The 21,227-nt window shown below is 40.2% G+C and overlaps 1 protein-coding gene across 7 annotated transcripts in view; it reads right to left on the bottom strand.

Moving 5' to 3' along the window:
* PAK5 (p21 (RAC1) activated kinase 5) overlaps positions 1 to 21,227 on the bottom strand; it is a 321,116-nt gene that overhangs the window by 224,301 nt on the left and 75,588 nt on the right. Inside the window, exon 2 of one of the 7 annotated variants that reach the window (XM_086701696.1) lies at positions 6,605 to 6,704. The exons of the other annotated variants lie outside the window; for them this stretch is intronic. The gene's annotated coding sequence lies outside the window, so the exon portion shown is untranslated. The remainder of the gene's footprint in view (positions 1 to 6,604; positions 6,705 to 21,227) is intronic. 7 annotated transcript variants of the gene reach the window in all.

Genomic DNA, 21,227 nt, shown 5'->3' with positions numbered 1-21,227 from the left:
TGAAGGAAAAGCCCTGCTCAGGGATGGATGCCATTGGTCTACAGAGCTTAAGGATGCCAGCCAAGAAGCTCACATCACCAGCTCTGAAAGCCCCAATCTCTTTGTGAAGATAACCTGACTTCGCACCAGGATATAACCACAAAGAGAGGCTGTCGTTGTCAGAACGCACATTTGGAATTCCTGGTGGTCAGGAGTCTCATTGAATATTAATAAAGCAGCACTATTATTTTTCATACATTAGTCTCTGTACTAAATGTGGTTAACATGCATTGGTGTTTGAGAAGTAAGAAAGCAGATGCTGTCAGTGCCCATGCATATCCCCTGGGCCCACACTGGGGGCACCAGCAGAGACTTTCCTCACTTAGCAAGTTACTCCTGCTTCCCTTGGCTGGAGGTTCAAGGAGGTGGTGCTCAGCCTGTGTGTATGGCCAGCTGGAAGTGCCAGGGAGTTGACTCCAAGAACAATCTTCAAACAAGCAAGTGTTGATAAATATCCCAACTTTCTCACCCCTCAGTGGAGAAAACTTCAGTACACCTTACACAGTCTCCTCAAAGGTCTGCAGGGAAAACTCAAACTAAGATACAGAAGTCAACATGCTGAGAAATTAGATTCATTACCCTTCAAAATTAAAAGGGGCTATGATGAACTCAACAAGGTATGGAAGGCCACTCATGAGGATCTGTCTAGAAGATGAGCTGGCTTTACCCAAAGAACTACAACATGCAACAGTAGAAAGAGACATGGCTTGTCCTTTTTTTCTCTTTCAATTCTATATGATAAGCATTTTTTTTTAATTTTTTTTTCAACGTTTATTTATTTTTGGGACAGAGAGAGACAGAGCATGAACGGGGGAGGGTCAGAGAGAGAGGGAGACACAGAATCGGAAACAGGCTCCAGGCTCTGAGCCATCAGCCCAGAGCCTGACGCGGGGCTCGAACTCACGGACCGCGAGATCGTGACCTGGCTGAAGTCGGACGCTTAACTGACTGCGCCACCCAGGCGCCCTATATGATAAGCATTTGACAGTGAGTGCATGTTATGCTAGTAAATTATATGTTACTTCCCCCCCACCTTTGTTGGCTGTAGGTCACACTTCTCTTAACTGATCTTATAAGTGAAAAAGAAAACCCCAAACCCTGAAGATTACATGTTGAGTTAATATGGCTATGGACTATGTGAAATGGAACAGAGAACAAAAAGAAAGAAAATAAAAGCATGTGGCAAGCAAAGGCAGAAGGTGGGAAAGAGCCAAGTTAGTAGGCACCAGAAGTGACAATAGAGACATTAATATTCTAACAGCCATCATGATAATAACAGATAGCAGAGTTGGGACCCTGAGGTACCTTTGGTTAAGTGCTTTTAATACTTTATTCTCACAATTTTTATCATTTTATTCTCACATGACCATAACTAGGTGGTTATTGTCGGTGTCCCATTTTGCAGGTGATGAAAACACCTTGGCTTGAGGTGTCCCATTTTGCAGGAGATTAAAACACCCTGTGTTTTCACAAGGTGTTTCACTTCCTGCTGGGAAGTGCCAGCAGACTAGAGACGTGCCCTGGAGGAGACCATCACCATCATCTGGTGGGAACCCTTCTGTCTAGAAGAGTTTGGGAGAAGAAGGAATCAAACACCAAAATCTCTTATGAAACTAAAGCAAAAGTTGTGACTGGAGAAAATTGGAGTATGCATATAACCTAACTAGGAGAGATTATGTATACCTAAAAGTGAAATGGCAGTCAACCTCAAATGTTAGAAGGGTTCAGCAACTGGACAGCTCCTACCCAGCTGGTGGGAGTATAAAACGGTAAAACCACTTTCAATAATGCCTTGGCTGTTTCTTAACAATTTCAACACTAACCTTATTACCCATTCCTCTGTATTTACCCAAAAGAAAAGATGTGCAAAATAGTTCATTGAGGCTTTATTCATAACAGCCAAAAAACAAAAACAATGCAACTGTTCAAAAAGATGAGTGGATCAACAAGTTGTGGTATACCCATATGCTGGGATACTTTTTTCAAAGAAAAAAGGAAGGAACTACGGATAATATACAACAATGGACCTCAAAGGTATAGTTATAGGTGTGACAGTACATACTTTCTAGAATAGGCTATTAATGTAGTGATGACAGAAATCAGACCAAGGGTTACCTTGGGGGTTGTGGTACATGACTGGGAAGGGGCATAAAGAATATTTTAAGGTGACAGCAATGTTCTATCCTTATCGGAGTGTGGATTGTACATATCTATACATTTGTGAAAACTCATATAACCATAAAATGTACACCTTTGCCTTTCATTAATATAAATTACACCTAGGATTCTTTCGAGAAAAAAAAAAAAAAGAATAGCATCAGTATACTCACTCATATGTTATCAAGTTTCAGGACAGCTTGGGTGAAGTCTGTTACAGTTTGGGATTCAGTCAAAGTTGTTGAACAGCTCCTTTCCATGAACAGAGTCCCATGGCCTCATATGCCCTTAACTAAACAATTTTCCAAATTCACCCTGCTGTCAGTTCACATAGGAATAAATGGTGTAACTATAGATGAATCCTTTCATTTTCCTTTAGGTACAAGTATTATCACATTCATTTCTTTTAGACAGAATATCGACTCTAAACTGCAGGTAGTCTTCCTGCACTGAAAAATTGGCTGTCCATCTGACACATTTGTTAACTGTTCCCCCTATATACATATTAGAATTCTCTTAGGAGGGGGGACCTAATAGCTATGGATTATACATTCATGCTAAATCTCCCCCAATGGAATGTAAATCAATTTTTCTTCAAATACTGATCATTTAAGTAATTTATCATGAGAAGAGTTGCATTTAAAATTCTGACATCATATAGTGGAGAAATGGTTATTGTTAAGAGTGTTGGGGAAAATGGCAAGACAGTGGAAAATCAGGTAAACTAAAATTTGAATGCTTACTTTGTACTGAATTCTCAAGGAAGTGCTTTGTGTATGCAATCTCAGTTCATCCTCATAGTATTCCTGTGAAAATAGGTGTTAACAGAACACAGGTGACATGACAAAACTTAGGCTCATAGAAATTAATATGCTCAAAGTTCAGGGCCACTAAAAGGAGAAGGCAGAATTTCATCCCTGGTCTGAACAACTCCATACCTCCATTTTTGCTGTCTAGTAGTATATCCATCCATTTACTCATTCAACCAATGTTTGTCAACATGCCTCCTTCATTTGCTCAGGGAGAAGGCAGATGTCCATGAGGAGAACACTTGGGCAGCCCTATAGACAGGCCTATGTGGTGAGGAACGAATGGAGATTTCCTGACAACAGCCATAGAGGAAAGCTGAAAAGCTGACCCCCAAACCCATCAATAGCTTCAGAAGAGACTGCAGCCCTAATCAGTAATACTCTGACTATAATCTCATGAAGGAACATGAATGAGAGATCCAGTGAAGTTGCTCCTGAATTCCTGATCCATAGAAACCATAAGAGGAGAAACACTTGTTGTTTGGGGGACAGTTTGTCATACAGCAATTAAATAGACAAAAAAAGATACATTCATTATAAGCCCCTAGTATAAGATGTGCCAGGAAGAAAACAAAAGGTTGAAAGAAGTAGAAAGGGGCTAGTGCTACTTTAGGTATGGTGGACATGGGAGGTATCTCTGTGGGTTTAATATTTCACCTGAGACATAAAGGAAGAGTAAAAGAAAGTGTTCATTGGATCTGACAACACGAAGGTAGCTGGTTTCCTTGACAAGATCAGTTACTGTAATTGGAAATGAATTACTTGAGTAAAATCAAGAGTAAATGGATAGAAATAAGTAGAACTGTATGCATATGTCTTCCTAAATCTCAGGGAGAAAGGGCAAAAGAAATGGCAGAAAGCTAGGATGGAAGATGAGGGCCATTGCCAGCAGTGGGTCTTGTTGCTTTTTTGAGATAAGCACTATCAATTTATACATACAGTGTGATGAGAAAAACCTAGTGTAAAAGGAAAAATGACCAAGCTGAGGATGTGCAATCTGGAGCAAAAACTGCGGGGTCAAGAAGCAAGGGTATTTCCTGCATTATAACAAGGCCTGGGAAGGCTGAGCATGAGGACAGGTCTGTGTGAAGCTCTGTGAGTATGAAGATGAAGGAATTTCTGAGAGTGCTTTTATTAATTGGGCAAAATTCCTTTAAAATTGTGTATGTGTGTTTTTTAAATATTTTTTATGTTTATTTACTTTTGAGACAGAGAGGGACAAAGTGCAAGAGGGGTAGGGGCAGAGAGAATGGGAGACACAGAATCCGTAGCAGGTTCCAGGCTCTGAGCCATCAGCACAGAGTCTGATGCAGGGCTCAATCTCAAACTGCGTGATAATGACATGAGCCAAAATCGGACACTTAATTGACTGAGCCACCCAGGTGCCCCTAAAAATGCATATTTATTTTTAAGTCTGTAACTTTTAACTAAAATATTAATCCAAAGAACTGTAAGTAGGTTAATATTTAATTTATTGATATGGGTTTTTTTGTCTTAACATCTCTTAAGCCTCAGGAGTATTACAAACTTACCATGATTACAAACAAGTTTTCCAATGTTATTTTTAATACTTTTAATGTTTATTTTTAATACTTTTATTTTTTTTATTACACTTGGTTCTTTAACTGACTTTTACTATACATAATGAAGCATGGATGATCTTTCTACATGGTCCCATTTATTTGATTTTTCACCCTCTCTAAACTAAATGGAAATGCTACCTAAATTCTCATATAAACAGGAGTCCATTTCTCAACTACCAATTCTTTCCACCAATATATTTGTCTATTCCTGGTTCTAGATCACATTATTTTCCTATTGTGAAATACAAAATAACACAGGAAAGGGCAATCAATTTATATGTACAGTGTAATGAACAGCATAAAGTGAACTTTCAGGTAACCATTCACACACACGTATATAAATCTACATGTGTATATACATATATACACATATACATATATATACACACACACATACACACACATACATATTTTATATAATATACATATCTCTAAGCAATATAATTAAGTTTGTTCATAATTCACTTTTTAAATTATTATAGTAAATTTTGGTATCTGGCTAGGTAAACTTTCGTTACTGTTCTTTTTTTCACATTTTTCATTTGTTTTGTTTTGGGAGCATTTTCTTTCCCAGATACATTCTGGAATTAGATTTTATACTTCACAAAATTACATTAGCATTTTGGTTAGTATTGCATTAAATTAATAGACTGTAATTCTTCCTTCCTTTAGAATTCTACCAATTCTAAAACTTGGCATTGGTGGGGGAAGGGATGCAAAGTCCCTCCCTTACATATTTTCCCACCTTTGTATATTGAAATATATATATGCCCACCTTTATGTATTTTTTAAAATTATATTTACATAAACTTTAATATTTCAGGGGAAATTTATTACAGTCCCTTAAAGTCACTTTAGTATTACAACTAAACATTTAAGTAGCATTGTTAGGTTATGCTAAAGACCTTTATTTTCAATTAGCAGCAAAGGGCAAATGTATCAGTGCATCTTAACTAAAACTATGCTCTTTACTAATAGCTCAAATAACAAAGAAACTGAATTCTGAATAAAATAATACATATATGAATTTGTATTTGACATCTATTTCCAATAAGTATATTCTATGATAAAATTCACATTTTAACATACTAAACTAGACTTCCAATTCTTAAGAGCACCATCTCTAAAACAATCTCTCATGGAGCTAGCTACTGTTATCATGAGGCACATTTTCTGCACAGTCTGGAGATGAGGCCAAAGGACCAAAAATGAATTTTCTAGACTCGTGGGGAAAAGGCAGCTCCTAGTGAGTTGCTATTAGTATGGGACAAAATCAGATGAAAGAGTCACATTAATAACCCTTCTAGAACTCTCTTTACCTCTTGTTCACTTTCCTGAAACACTAAATTACATCAGGAAAATTATAGATAAAAAGAGAAAGAAATAGGATATAAAAGGGTGAAATTTACAAAGTTAAGCCAATATTTACCAAAAATAAGAAAAATCACTTCATGCTTCTTCAGCTTTGATATTCAAAGCAATGTTTATTTATTCTGCTACTAACTCTATTTCCAGTTTGAATAGAAAATAATATTCTCACAACCAAAAGCAAATATTATCCAGGTCCTAGAGGATGCTGAGACATTTATACTATATACATCATCAGTCAAATACAATTCGTCCTATCCATCAATATATCTACATTTTAGTAGAACCATATTTTATTAGTGCTAATCTATATTTTAAATATTAGAAAGATTAATATCTGTATTTAGGTTAAAATATACATCTAAGCTACACATCTTAGTTATCTTCTTCCCACACCCCTTATATCATCTAGTTCACACATAACCCCTTGGAGACTGTTAGCTTAAACCACACAAGCATTGGATAGTAGCTTCCTCTGAACAAGCCTTTTTATATGCCATAACCATTTTAATATTAATCAGATAGAGATTTAACTTCCTTGGTGTTCCATCCATATATCATGTGCTTTAAAGGTTATAATCATATAGTAATTATGATTTAATCTTCTCATATATCATCACAACCCTAATGCATTGTTCCTTTACTTACCTGGCTCTTGTGATGCTGATGGTTATTTTTCTTTTATTGACAGAGGTCTCAGACTTTCTCTCTTTTTTCAGGAAATGGACAGTGCCTATTACAGCATGCTCTGCAATTAAGAAAAACTGTCTACTATCCATTTGAGTTTTCTTTTAAGTTAACCACTAACACTGACACAAATACTGCTGTATAGCATCATCAGGTGAAAAGACCTTCGCAGGGCACTAAGTCTTAATTGTCCCCATTTCTAAACAGATCCCATCACTGATTCAATTTGGGATTTGAACAAAGTGGGCAGGCCTTGGAGAAAGGTACAAGTGATGCTTCATGAATTTACCATGGAGAGAAAGGATAGTCTGTCTAAAATAAGGTGTAAAGAAAGGCAAAGAGAAAGTTTAGAAAGGTTTCTGTGGAGCAGGTCTAAATGTGACCACTCCCCCAGAGAAGGCTATCTGATCATGACAATGAAGTTGAGAGGATGAGAGGATGTTGTCTTTGCTTGTTGTGGGGCTTCAAGGAGCAAGTAAGTTACAACATTTATCATACATTTGCTTAAATCAGGATATGCTACACTAAGGCATATCAAGACCAGACCTCTTTCCCAGCACAGGGACTCTAATATCCAGCAGTGCTGGACAATATCAACATTATTCAGATCACTTGCCATCAGGCTAACTCAAATTCAACGTGCCCACACCTGGATTCCAGATATTTTCTCCCAAACTCATCTATCCACAGCTGTCCTCACTGAGGTGAGGGCAAGTCCTCCCTTTTAGTTTCTTGTGCCAAGAACCTTGGCATTGTCCTCAACCCTGTCCTTCTCTCACACCAGTGTCTAGTCCCTCAGGAAGAGAGGGTGCCCGGCTCCATTTTAATAAAATATCCAGGTTCCAACTACTTTTCACATCCTCCACTGTCGTCACCACCTGTCCTGAGCCACCATCCTCTCTCCCCCAGATCCATGTCAGAGACTCAAGGCAGGTCTCTTAGTCTCTTCCCTTGTCCCTATATAGTCTGCTATTGGCCACCAGACAGAATACATGTTTTTTTTTAACAAAGAAAATTCAAATCAAATCAAATTTCTGCTCAGAACCCTGCATGGGCCCCTCATGTCACTAGAGCAAAAGTCAATGACCTTCAGAACCTTGCGAGATCTACTTCCCCAACCTTCATTCCATCTCTGACTTCATCTCCTACTACTTCCCCCTTGCTCCAGGCACAGCTGCCTCCTATTTAGCTCCTTAGGTGTGGGGCAGTCAGGTACACTCATGCCCTTGCACTATATTCCTTCTCCCTAGAACATTCTCCTTTCAGATATCCACATATTCCTTCCCTTACCTCCTTGTAGTCTTTCTTAGATTTCCTCTTCTCTATAATGCCCACCCTGACCATCCTACTTAACACTGCAACCTTCCTTCCCCCTCACTATCCCAACCCAACCCACTCAGTGCCTCTTACCTTGTTCTCATTTTATACCCTGATAAACACAATGTACTTTCACTGAATTTCAGATGCCATCAGTTGTGAATCATACCATTATCTTGGTAGGACACACAAAACCATGGCATGCCCTTCACTGTATTTTGGGGATGTTAAAATATGAAACAATAGGTACTTTAGGATCAATGACATATGGATGGCAGGCAGTACTTTGAGAGTATCTTCCCTCACCTCTTACACAAAACGCACAGCAGCATGACAGTGGGGAGCTACTGGAGATGTCAACTTCTGACTCCCATTCTCATTCATTCATTAAGGAAGTCTTCCCTGGGAACTTACTCTGCACCAAGCATTATAGATACAGTAAGGAAAACACAGGATCTGCTGTCAAGAGGAACTTGAATCTAGTGGAAAGCCTGACTATAAATCGGAGATTGAATTACAGTGTGCTAACTGCTATGATGTTAGCACATCTCAGAGGAGATGTCTCAGAGGAGATGTCTCAGAGGAGATCCCCAACCATGCTTCCAAAGCTAACTAGAGAGTATGCATAGTTGTTTATATTCCCCCCCTTTTTTCTTTGCCAAACTGAAAAATGGGACAAATTAGAGTATTGACATAAAAGGCACCAATATATCAACTAAACTATCATTAGACATGTATGCATATTTATAGTTATTCCAAATTCACATAGATGCTTTGTCCACCCCCATCCTGAAGTATGAACTCAGGTACCCTGTCTTTCTTCCATTTCTGCCTCTACACATTGTGTAATATTCTGAAATTCTTTCTCATCAATTCTAAGCAAGGTGCCAGAAACTCAGAACCTCTCCATATCAATATCTTGGATTCTATTATTAAAAATTTTTTTTCAACATTTATTTATTTTGGGGGGACAGAGAGAAACAGAGCATGAACGGAGGAGGGGCAGAGAGAGAGGGAGACACAGAATCGGAAACAGGCTCCAGGCTCTGAGCCATCAGCCCAGAGCCTGACGCGGGGCTCGAACTCACGGACCGCGAGATCGAGACCTGGCTGAAGTCGGACGCTTAACCGACTGCGCCACCCAGGCGCCCCTTGGATTCTATTATTAACTCTTAAGAAGATAGTTATTTTTACCCTCAGGAAAGGAGTCTATTTTGTTTTCTCCTATCAGGATATGCTACAGAACATTGTGTTAAGATAGAGACTAATGATATTTATTTCACAGGTTAAAAGTATACATATGACTCTCTAAATCAAATATAAGTTTATGAACTCTAGGACTCAATTTTTAATTGCAATACAATGTGAATACTCTAAGTCAGAAAGAGAGTTAGAAATATTCTGTTGGCTGGGTCTCATTTAACATGATGCTTTTGAAGATTCTGAAGGCCAAAAGTGCTCTCATTTCCTTAATAGATTTAATCATGCTAAGAATCTCCCATCTGTAAAATTCTTCTAACTATCCCAATTGCCCATCAACGCATGAATCAAATTATTCATAATGTAGGACTTTGGCAAGAAATGGGGTACATCAATCAACTACAATTCTACAGTGAAATCATAATTTAGGTCCCATGAAAAGGTAAAAAATAAAATTGAATAGCAGATGCTACTCTCCTCTCAATAATCTACAATGACACAACCAATCACATGAATCTTAGAAAACACAAAAAATATAGATACTAAAGATTTTTACTGGTCTAAACTTTAATTAAAAGGACTATTCTTTTTTAAAATGTTTACTTATTTCTGAGAGAGAGTGAGCGCACAAATGGGGGAGAGTCAGAGAGATAGTGGGAGACACAGAATCTGAAGCAGGCTCCAGGCTCTGAGCTGTCAGCACAGAGCCCAACTTGGGGCTCAAACTCAAGAACCGTGAGATCATGACCTGAGCCGAAGTCAGATGCTCAACCGATTATTATTGATAGGCCCTAAAAGGACTATTATTGATGCTATATTTCTACAATATGATACTGAAACTTAATTTTTTTTTATTTAAAAAAATTTTTTTAACGTTTATTTATTTTTGAGACAGAGAGAGACAGAGCATGAACAGGGGAGGGTCAGACAGAGAGGGAGACACAGAATCTGAAACAGGCTCCAGGCTCTGAGCTGTCAACACAGAGCCCGACGCGGGGCTCGAACTCACGGACTGCAAGATCATGACCTGAGCCGAAGTTGGATGCTTAACCGACTGAGCCACCCAGGTGCCCCTCTTGTTTAATTTTTTAATAGTTTATTTATTTTGAGAGAGAGAGAGACAGAGAGCGAGCCAGAGTGCACATGTCTGCATGAGCAGGGGAAGGGCAGAGAGCGAGAATCTAGTGGGGCCAGATCCCATGAACCATGAGAGCATGACCTGAGCTGAAATCAAGAGTCTGATGCTTAACCAACTGAGCCACCCAGGTGCCCCAGAAGCTTAATTTTTGTTTTGGGGTCTGCCACTGCGGAGATATAGGATTGGGGATGGGAGAGTGACTTCAAAGATGAGACAGGGCTAAAAATAAATTTGGTTGGGGATGTATTTTTAAGATATCACCCAGGTGGAGACATCTAGCACAAGTTGGAAATGCAGCTTTGGTGCTCATGGAAGAGGGCAGAGTTGGGAGACACAGACTGGGTGACAGGCATTGTGGGGATCGCTGAGAGCCCTAGGGCTGGACACAATTAGAGGGAGAGGGGGTAGCCTGAAGATAAAGGCAGAAAAAAATCTCCATGAAGTGAAGAAAACCTCAAGGGAATGATGAGGAGGAGAGTCAAGAGGAAGTAATGGAGAATCTTCAGAAGTCTGGTGGATGGAGGCTTAAAATGTCTTGTTGGGTTTGGGGGCTAGTTTCTCACTTTCAGGGAGAGCTTGGCCATTGATGGGGTTCCAAGTGGAGACCTAGAAGAAGGGAGGATGAGAAAAAGCTTCAATTGAGGCTGAAGAGAGGACGGGAGAATGCACGGGCATTTCAATATGGAGGTTTTGGAGGAAAACCACTTGAGGTTTTTCAGTTGCTTGAAGGGAAAGCCAAGGGGTGGGAAGGCTTGATGCTATTTGTGGGTTGAGAATGAGGAGGCAAGAAAACACTCTCAGTGAGCCTTGGTGGCTCAGTCAATGGAGCATGTGATTCTTGATCTTGGAGTTTGGGGTTTGAGGCTCGCACTGGGTATAGAGATTACTTAAAAAATAAAAATACTCTGAATACCCCTGGAAAATGTAAGGCTCATCTGGAGATGCAAACTCCTAGATCAGGTGGGAGGAGGTGGGGTCTGAGCTCAGGGTTTGCAGGAAGTTTGGTGTTAGTTCAAGAGCCCCAGGGTGGGTGGGTGGAAGGGAGGGAGGGAAGCAGAGGCAGTCTCTGCCAAGTGGAAGTGGACCACAAGCAAAATGCAAGGAGAAAACCACAAGACCTGGAGCCACACCACTGCTTGGCATCTCACAATCCTACTTGCCTAAATTCTCTCACTCTTTACAGACACATAAAGGGAACAAATTGGTCAAATGCTTGTTAAATTGAACTAAATGCAGCTTAGTTTCAAGGGAAGAACATTCTCTTCATTTTAATATGATCCTACTTTTCCAGTAACTGCAGCACCTCTTCGTATCATATGATTCCCTCTTACTTACATTGTATCTTCTCAAAACACCTATATCAAGTTACAGCTTCAAATATCAAAATCCATAAACATTCCCCCAGTCTGTACCCTATGATCATGGCAAGTCCAGACATTAATCAAGTCTTCTAGGAAAGGATGTAAAAATATTCATCCATAATTATTAAACATATTGAATCCATTTTTCTCCTCAAAGTTGGCAAATGAACATACAACTATATTTGCATTATTTAAATTATCACCATGCCTTAGTATACTCACATGACTTGTCCAATTATAACAACAAAATGCAAACAAATAAAAAGTTTGGTGACAAATGATGGTGTGCAAAGAATTTCAATGTTCAGCTTCAAAATGGCTGTGATAAAATGTGCTAGCTCAACTGAAAAAAATCACAGCATCTGTTCTGTCAACTTTCCAAGTTTATCAAATTCTTTTCCAGTCTTTCCATTTCCCTCTGAGTATGTCTCCTTGGTAAATTATCAAGTCTCCAAGTAAAGATAAAATATTCTCTCCAGTTATGGAAATGTTGAAAATGTTTCCTTCTAGAGAGAACAACTCCAAGACTAAGAGGACATGAGATTACCATCTTGGGGGTGGGGTGGGGGTGGGAGTCCAAGGAGTAGGAGAGAAAAGTGTTTGAATCAGTAAAAACCTCCTGCCAGTAACTTTGAAAAAGCTGGTGGTCAACAAAACTTAGGTTAATTTGATCATGTGTTCTTGCTTGCAAGCTTATGTCCAGTATATAAAAACAAATACCTAAATAATTCTTCAAAAAAGTAGCACGTCTGTATATAAACATGTTGAAATTCCCAAAGGGCAACTTTTTGGGCAGGCTCAAGGTCTGAAAGACAGTGTCCTAAAATAGACTGACCCACACATCTCTGACTCATGTAGCCTGCCTGTCATACTGACCAATCAATGAGGAGAACTGGCCCAGGGGACTTCACTCTTCTTATCTGTCCAGCCTCCATTCTGAGTACACAAGCCTCTTTCCTGACACTTGTCATGGCATGGTTGAAAGACAGCTGACCTGATTCTGGGTGCTCTCACCCCATTCCAGCAGGATGAAGAAAAGAGAAGGCAAAAGACAAAAGGATTGGGGGGTATGTTTAGTGGGTCTCCCCCTTTTGAAAAGGCTTTTCTGGATGCCCTTTCAACAGCTTACAGATTGCCATGCCTAGCTGGCAAGGTTAATAAATTGAGTATTTGAGCTTTCCCAACTTTGATTTAAAAAGGTAAGCAAGGGGAATGTGGGTTGTAAATGATTTTAGGGTACCCAGCCCTCTGGGTCTTCCAGCTGGGGCACAATAAGTGTTCAGTGAACATTTACATATTGTACAATGATCCATCCCCCTGTGACATGCAGGTCACATCCATGCTAACTCCAGCCTCACCTCATTTGGTGTCTTGCTTTTGTGGTCCAGTAGAGCACACACTTTCCTCTCTGTTGAAATCCTACTCATTATTTTGAGAAAAATGGTCTTAAAATGGCAGTATAGCACATACATGGTAAAGTGCACAAAGCAAACATACATCCTGCTCAGTTTTGATAAATTGAACATACTCATGTAAGAAGAAACAGAACATTTGCCAAAACCGCAGAAGCCTATTATGTTGTACCTCTCTTAACTTATTAACTATACTCTAAGATATATCTACAAATCGATATGCGGATAAGAGGACTTGGCAAACTATTTTATGAATAATGAATGGTAAAAAATCAGAAGACCCATATTTTCAAAATACAGAATTCATTTCGGTGTTTTTTGTTGTTGTTTTGTTTTGTTTTTTCTTTTACTATTACTGCATGAGCCATGTGACTGGCCATTGGAAAAGTGTCACAAGAGCATCCTGTTGGGATTCTACCATAGCCAAAGAGAGGCCCCTGTAATCCCAGATGGATTTAAGCTGCACTGCGCTGTGGATTTTATGTAGATGTAAGTAAGCTATTAGGTACTAGTTCTAAGGGGTATATTTAAGTATTTCCAAATCACTCATCATATTGCTGTAAAGATGGCAGGAAAAGTATCATTTTAAGAGAGAATGACTTTAAGTCAAAGGAAAAAGCACCGATAACAAGCATGGTAGTGGCTTAGCTTCACTAATGGGAAACTATATGTAAACACAGTGAATTCACACATATTACCATCAGTTTATTCACATTGCAAGCATGAAGAGACCCACACAACAGATCAGAAAATTAAGTCCAAGAGAGCAAAGTCACTTGTGTGGTTTCATGAAAGTGGTCAGTGATCTAGCCCTATTTTTCTCACCTCTTTAAATTCTCCCCCTCTCCACTCCAGCCCTCCAAAACATCCTTGCTGTGCTCAGAAACACATGACCCTACTTCTGCGCCTTTGCATTGGCTGTACCCCACTCTGTCCATGCCTCCGTCTCCCCCACCCCTTCCCCCATCCCTGCCTCTTGCTCTTCCTTCAGATCTTGGCTTTTTACTTCTATTCCAGTGCAGCTTCTGTCTTCCCTTGTCACTCCCTATGCTTGCTTGCTTACTTTCAGTTTGTGAGAGTTGCGGCATGAGCGTGGTTCTTTGGGCAAGTAACTTATGCTCTGAGTCTCCATTTCTTCATGTATGAAACAGACAAACTGACACCTATGTCTGCGTGGTTATGTAAAGGATTTGCATGTACATATAACAGTGTAAATGCGTGTGCATGCTTCCAGCACTGCACTGGTAAATGTTGAACAACTTGGCTCTCCAAAAAAAAAAAAAAAAAAAAGTTCCTGATGCTGCTAAATACAAGATGCACAGTATCACACCATTATGTAGTCTTTCCTCCCTATACATGCAATGGACATAAAAACTGCAAGGACGTAGTCAAACATGGTAAAATAATGAGGAAGTGAGGAGGTTTTAAATGCTTATTACTTTTTAAAATTTCCATGTTTACATAATTTGTAATAATGGCTGAAAATGAGTTGGCTCTGGCACAACACTGCGTGTGTCTACAAACACCACTGGATAAACCAAAGCCAAGGCTATTACAGAAATGAAAAACTACACTATTTTCTTTGTTTTCTCTAAACAGACCTAAATTAAGGGAGCACTGATTTCATTGAATGGGATCTTGTACCAGTGATGTAATAGCATGTTTAATCATGGGGCTACAGCAGCAACTTCATTGCTAATGCACAGAAACGGAGATACATTATACTGAGAATTACCAAGGAATCTCAACCAAGGAACCTCAGAAAATGCGTCTCCAGTAAAAAGGCAGGGATATATCATGGCTTAGCCTTTTGTTGTAGTAGATACTTGGTCTCTTCACAAAATCTCACCCTGACAGATTTCCAAAAAGTTTTTCAGGACACATTACAGACCCAGACAAGCTTTAAATCAAGGTTAGGGTCCCATCCTTCCACACCACTACCCAAGTCCTAAACCGCCAACCTGCTTCAACTATGTTAAAATCCAAGTGGGGGGAATATGATCAAAATGGGGGAAAGAAGCATTAAGTGCTGGCTGCCAACTTGAGAACCAAGAGAAAGTTAAGGTTCCTCTACTCCAAGGTACATTTGGCAGACGGAGCACACAGATGAAACTGGTTGTTACTTTGAAGCCAAAACATCATACAAAGTGACTTGTCTTCATAGTCTCTCTTCACAGCTAAGCCACTGACATGCTTTTACAACTGTTTGAAATTAGACATTTGGGCCAATTTATGCCTGACTCCATCCAACACTTCAAGTTCTCCATCCTATTCTTCATGTGATACAAATCAAAGAGGTTCCAAGATTCAGCTTAATCCCAGAGCTATCTCATCACTGACAAAGCCAACAGAAGAGCATTTAAACCCAAGGAGTAAAACTCACCTTGAGCCAGGTACCAAGGGAACACAGCCATGCAGGTGAATTTCAGGTGCCAGAGCTTCTAATAGGCATCAAATACAATCTTGGGATGTGTAAGGATATACAAGCAAATAAAGACCCAGATCCTGTCCTCAGACATCTCTCCATGTACTCACCAAGGTGAAACTAACTCTTAGGGTGCAGCCTCTAGAAAGGGATGCACCTGTCAAGGTGCAGCCTCCAGAAGGGGATGCACCAATTAGAATAAGGCCACCAGAAGGCCTTAAGAGCATTCCTAGCTAAGCTGCATTACAAACTATCAGTATGCAATTTGGACTGAAGTGATCAATTATTTGTAGAAGTATGTGCTCACTGCCACAAAGTCAAGCCCTCAGTTACTCAAATACATCTCAACATTCAAGTTCATTCAAATACTCTGAACACTTCTAGACAATCTCTCCATGCACTTTCTTCTTTATGGAACACTATCTGTAATGGAAGTTATGCCTAATTCACAACTCTCAATCCAAGAATGTCGTTTTTGCTTCATCTTGCTGCCTAGGCTGCATTTCTTGGAGACAGATGGCTATCAAAATACTCTTCCATTCAAAATACACACCAGATGCCCTCACAATTCCAGTGCAACATTAGGCTCTTCAAGGTGTATTTACCCTCTAAATTTAAAAAGTCACCTAATTTTCCATTCTTCCAACAAGAAGAAAAAAATCTTCCTTTAACCTTTCTTTTCTGTTTTTCATAAAGTATCACTTAAATCAAATGTTAACTCTTTCCATCATCTGGAGTTAACATTCAAGGGGACTTCAACACCACTGCAAGCTTGACCTTCCCTGGACCAGGAAGGGTTCAATACATTTAGTGGAGGTTGCTAGCACCAGCCTGAATATCCATTCCTGGTCCTATAGAGGGTAGTCTGGAGAAGACTGGGCAGACCAGGATTTCTAGGGGCAAGCAAAGGAACTGTCTCCTGAATTTCTTGCGGAGGCTCCAGGAGAGGCTGAAATAAAGCATCCCCTCTCCCTGAACCTCCAGAGACTATTTTAAAGTCACTCCTGAGGATCATATGGACTATCATCAGTCAAAAACTGCCCCAGGAATGATATCAACAAGACTAAATGGCTCATTTCCCTGTAATCTTAACCACATGAGTTTGCAAAAAGATGCTGATGCAAATCAGAGAAGGAGGGTGTCTCTACACCCAAGATGCAAGCAAATGAATAAGCATCAGCCTTAAGAAGTTCAGATGGGTGTCAGAGAATTCAGCTTAAGGAACCTTCTTCCCCAGCATAACCTTCTACCCTAATTGCCCAATAGCAATCCATGACAGCTAAAGAGCCTGCCACATTCCGAGGCAAAGCCAACTGTACCCACAAAAGTTCCTATCTTGGCTCTGCTATGATGTCTGAAATTCCTGCAACCAGCTGCTTTGGCTCAAGGCTTTGAGATCCAACGTTAAGACACAAACGATACCACACCATTATTAAGCCATAGCACCTTATACAAAACAATTCATCTGATTTGTTTGCTGTCACAGAGCAAATGGAAAGAGAAGTTCTTATTTTGAGGTGAAGCGTGGGAAGAGGAAGACAGGGGAGAAAGAAATGTATTCCAGGACATGAGGGAAAGGGAGGACAGAAGGCTTGGGGTGGGAACATTACCCGCAGGGAAAGTGGCTGCTAAAATAAGCCACCTGCGAAGAGTTCTATTTTATAGTCTGATCTTGGATCAAAGATGGGGAAAGGGGAGAGACTAGTTCTGAAAATAAACTTCCCCAACTTCACAGTTGGTCTCAGATCCAATCAAGGCTAAGAGGAAAAAGAAAAAGTTAAGGTGTCTCAACACGTAACAGGGAATAGCACCACAGTCTAGGACCAAGGGGCAGCTTCCAATTGGATAGGCAAGGTCACACAAGTCAAGGGATGGGCCATAGGCATTACTGTGCCCAATTCCCTTTAATGTTATGAACAGCTTTTTGGTTTTCTCCCAAAACCCATTTGGTCATTACTCCATTTTTCTTCCCTTTTATCATCAAGCTTCATAAAAGTGGGGCCATCTCATTCTTTATCACCCACTGCCACTGCCCCTTGATATCTCTAACAGAGTTGATTTTGAGTCCCTATTTACAAAGCCATGGGATCTAGTCCTCCTTTTCCCTCACCTCTCTGCAGCACTGGGAATGGGTAGGTTGCATTTCCCATATTCCTTGATCTTCCTCCTTCTGATTTTGCCCCTCCTTCATGACATCAATTTTTTAGACCCATTTCATCTGCCCTCCCCTTACATGAGAGTAGCATCCCATATTTAGCATCTCTTAGGTTTCTCTTCTCCCTCTATTGTGCTCATTCGCTGCCATTAGCCACTTGCAGATCTTAAAAACCTTAATTTTTAGGCCAGACATCACCTCTAAGCTCTAGACATGTACTCCAAATTCCCTGATTCCTGGACACATCCATCAGCACGACTTCAAGCATTAGACAGTCCACACATCTGTCTACAGTTGGACTCCTCACAAAGATGCTCCATCTTCTCTTCCATGAGTAGTTTTAGTGAATGACCCACCACTCACCCAATCACTTAAAGGAAAATGTTCGATCATCTTGGATTCCTGTCATTCTGGCACATGTCAACAGAGGCAGGAGTGTGCCCCATTCATACCCTCTGTCTTTACCACCTCACACACACAGGACTTCCAAATACCAGCTCTACCTCTCTCTGCATGTCAAGTCTCTCTGCCACCTGTGTAGCAGGCTGGCCGTCAACCTGACTCGGAGAGCAGCAAAGCACTCAAGGGATGGGATGAGCAGGTACAAACAACACACCAGTTCTTTAAAAAAAAAAAAAAAAAGTATAGCTTCAAACAAGACACTGGTGCTCAGACCAAATCACTCTTATAGTTAGTTTGCATAAACCTGCTTTATATCCAAGGGCTATGGCCTGGAAATAAAGCAAAGAAAGAGTCCTTTAAAAAGGCATTTTGTGGATGAGCCATGGGTGGCATAAAAGCAACTTCCCTAGGGACCTGTCCCTACTGACTGGGTCACACCTCCATGGCTTTGCTCAAGCTGCTGCCTCTACTGGTATTGTTGCTTCCCACATCCCTGGAACGCTTTGTCTTTGAGGACTTGATCCAAGGGAAACCTTCTTTATGAAGCTGCTTCTTCCTGCAAACCTTTCAGTTAACAAAGTCAGAGGCATTTGGGAGGGAAGAGTGCATTCTATCTCAGAATCTCTACCATGTTCTTGTTCTTACTCATCTGCCTACGTCCTTCACTAGACCATAAGCACCTTAAGGGGCAGGACTGGGTTTGATGACTATTTTGGATACTCTCACTGAAAACAGTACATGCTGTATTTATTAGACAGATAAATTTAAAAGTGAGTGAATAGGGGCACCTGGGTGGCTCAGTAGGTTGAGCGTCTGACTTCGGCTCAGGTCATGATCTCGTGGTTCATGAGTTTGAGTCCCATATTGGGCTCGCTGCTGTCAACGCAGAGCCTGCTTCAAATCCCCTGTCCCTGTCTTTCTACCGCTCCCTCACTCACACTTGCTCTCAAAAAATGAACATTTAAAAATCAATAAAATAAAAATGAGTGAACAATTTAAGAAGATAATATTTCTGACAGCTTTACACTGGCAGAAAAATGGGGATTATTGAGTATTTAAAGGATCTGTTCCAAACAACAAGAAAGTTACAGAATCCAAACTACGATATCTAAGGAGGAAAAGCATCTTGGTAATCCTGGTGAACAAGATCCCTGGTTCTGGCCCCTAAAGTGAGACAATATTTTGTGTCACAAAGTCACAATAGTTCTACAACAGAGCCATGAGTTAAGTGCCTTTCAGAAGTGCTGTTTGCCGTTATTCCTCAGCCTACGAACAGTAGAAGGAGTTATTTTCACATGAAGATGTATCCAAGAATTGCCAGGAACCTTTTAAGTGGGATGGTAATTTCTGGAAGACACATCTCTGAACTTAATTTTCAAGAAGCCTAAGTGAAGACAATCCTTTTGAGAATACCTAATAACAGACCCCAAAGAAACAAGCCCATAGAAACATATTTGAATAGAAAGCTGGAGAATATATTACCATTTCAGGGATGACTGACAACCCATTTATATTTTACGACATGTTATAGTAGTAACCCTGGCAATGCAGTATTTTCAGAAAGCAAGACTATGTGAGAGATTCGTAGGTTATGGGAGATAGAATTAACCTCAGATCAAGTGGAAGCTGGCACCTGAAATCCTTCTAGGACTCAATCACGGTATGAATCAATCAAAGACACTGGCACAAAGTTAACAGGCAGGTAACTTAGATTGCTTGCTTAGAGGAAAGAGACTAAATCAATTACTCTGTTACATCAGCAGAGTACCTTGAAAACTTAGGGGGGAAGTTTTTTAAATAACTGATAGTGTCTCATCAATTTCTCAGCACCACAGAGATGCCATTTTGTGCCTTATAGGTAGAAGAGTTTACGAATCATATCCACCAACTGGCCACTCCCTCTGCTTCTCTGTGTTCTCATTAGAGCTAACTTCATTCATTTATTCAGCAAATATTTGAAAATTTACTCTGCCGCAATGGACTAACTTCCTAGGGATATGAACTTTAATCGTAACCTTGTGATTATCAATCTTTGGTAGTAATGAGTAAACAAGTGTTTTTAAAAGTAAACAAATGAGTAAACAAGTGTTTTTAAAAGATAAGAATATTCTGTAAAGGACATCAGTTTGTTCTGGATTATTTGTCCTGTACTAAATAATCTGTGGGTGAGGGTACCTATACCAAAAGTTTACCTAGAGGTATCCATGGGTGACCTAAGTCAGTTTCAGGTGGTAAGAGGGAAGACTCAGCATTCTAGAATTATGAGAAGTTTCACAGGGAGAAAAAGGCACAAGAGTTGATGGAGATACACCCACATACAAGGATGTGGATGTAAATCACTGAATCTCAGCATAAATAACAAAGAGAAACAAGACAGGGATACAGAGAGAAAAATGTGGATTAACAGACCAGTGATTTGATGAAGGAGAAATGTCACTTGTGGGAGAATACAGCAGGTGAACTAGGATAGAAGGTTTGGTCAGAGAGTAGGACATACACAACCACCTGTGTTGAAGGCACAGGTGTTTCTGGCCAGGACCCCCAGTGTGACCTTGGGAGAATGTGGCTAAGATAAAATGCACAAATAGGTCATTGGAAATGAGAAGATAAAGGAACCTGTGAAGAAATGTGGACACACATTGTGCTTGCCTTGTTTTTGAAAAGTTGGTCACAATGATACTTGTTGAATGAGACCATTTCATTTTCCCTTAAAGTCCCCAAATCTGACAGCTGTCTTTTTCCCCCCTCCAAGTTACACACTGCCAATAAAACAAAAATCCCAACTTTAGTCCGTGAGGCTCCCTGGATGGCTTTCCCTCTGTCTCCCATTCCACCATGCCTTCCCTCTCCTACTGCATATTTTTATCTTTCTTCCCCCACGAGATGTACACTCCCTCCATCCCTCAGACCCCCACTGCACCCACTCCACTATAACTCAGCTTCCACCACATAGAGAGCTTTGCCCTTCTGGATTCAAGATGTGGCTTCCATAAATACCCTCAGGTGTGTGTTACAAATATTAGCAATTAACAGAAGATCCTGAAGCTCCCTTGGGTACTCATTTTCCAAGATGAACGTGTCACCAAACCTGTTAAAGAAATCAGTTTCTAGGCAAAGAAAAGCAAGATTGAGTTTTGTGTTTCCTACTGGGAACCGTTGCATATTTATAAACTT

The sequence above is a fragment of the Puma concolor genome, chromosome A3 (genome assembly GCF_028749965.1).
Source record: "Puma concolor isolate L17-30 chromosome A3, mPumCon1.1.hap2, whole genome shotgun sequence".
In the NCBI taxonomy this organism is placed as follows: domain Eukaryota; kingdom Metazoa; phylum Chordata; class Mammalia; order Carnivora; family Felidae; genus Puma; species Puma concolor.
Note: the sequence above shows the minus strand (reverse complement) of the source record. Positions and strands in the feature narration are given on the sequence as shown.